The sequence below is a fragment of the Corylus avellana genome, chromosome ca1 (assembly GCF_901000735.1).
Source record: "Corylus avellana chromosome ca1, CavTom2PMs-1.0".
In the NCBI taxonomy this organism is placed as follows: Eukaryota; Viridiplantae; Streptophyta; class Magnoliopsida; order Fagales; family Betulaceae; genus Corylus; species Corylus avellana.
In genome coordinates, this window is record NC_081541.1 from 43,585,132 (window position 1) to 43,586,530 (window position 1,399).

Genomic DNA, 1,399 nt, shown 5'->3' on the forward strand with positions numbered 1-1,399 from the left:
TTTTTTAATTATTATAATTTTCTCAAACTAATACAAAGCATAGATGAAATTTTATTTTTATTTTTGTAATAGAGGTTTTTTGTTTATTTATTTCTTTCTCTTATTATTATTATTATTATTTTTTAAACTAATGGAGCAAATGGGGTCATTAGGGTTTTTGGGGATTGGATTTGGCTTAGATGCTTTTTATTTTAATTATTTTTTTTAAACAACACTTGAGTCAAATCCAGTTAGGGTTAGGTGTTCAAATCCCAATGGATCAAGATTGCCTAATTATAATTTTTTTTTTTTTTTGTTGCCTAATGGGGTCCATAATAAAGATAATTTAGGCTGATGGGGTTAGGTGTTTCAAATCCCAATGCATATAAAAATAAACAATCTTATTTATATATTTGCCATTAATGCATATTTATTTTCTTCAACAATATGATGGTAGGAAACCTACTGGTAGTGGCATTCAAATAGAAAAGAAAAATATTTGTGGGGTGGCCGTAGATTGCGGTTGATGGAGTAAATGGGGGCACAGATTTGCCGATCTGCCATTCATTTCTTCTGTCTAGTGGTAGAGATGGTAGGTGGCCTCTTTTCAATAGTCATTAACCAGTCTTTGATATATGCAGATATATTATATATTAAATTCATGTTTAACTTTGTTGAAATTTTTTAGGACAAAGTAGTTTTGTTTCAAACTGGATAGGAATGCATGTGATGTTTTAATTTTATAAAAATTATGTTTTTTTTTTTTTTTAACCCAACTTCCAAGTGTTAGGGCGTATTATAAGAATTCTATTATTGTCGGTTATCATATATTCTAACTTTAAGGCTATTTTATTCAACATTCTTGAGAAATACTATTCATTTTTCCGAATTGAATAGTTATTCCAATATTATCTCAAATCAATTCTAGAAAAAGAAAGAAGAAAGAGAAAACACACACACACATATATATATATATATAAATTTTGGGTAGCAGTGCAACTTTACCTTGGTTGGAGAGAACATTACAAATTAAATGATAGTTTGAGAGAAGTAACAATGCAAGGAAAACAGTAAAAACCATACCCTCATCTCACCCCACATTGGTGACATGGTAGTACCCATCCATTATTGGATATATATATATATATATATATATATATATATAAAACAAAGAACAATCCAAAGATTAGTCCAATAAATTAAGGATGAGATGGGGCATAGGTTTTAGCATTACTCCAATGCAAGATCTGCCGAGAAATGCTATTATACTCATAAATACATTCTCTGACGTAACAATGAAAATTATCATTGGATAAAAAATTTGACATTGATTTGTCCAAAATTCAATGATAATTTTTACTATCACATCAAATAATATGAACTTAAAAGTGTAGGAGCAAAAATGCGTGTAACATTTCTC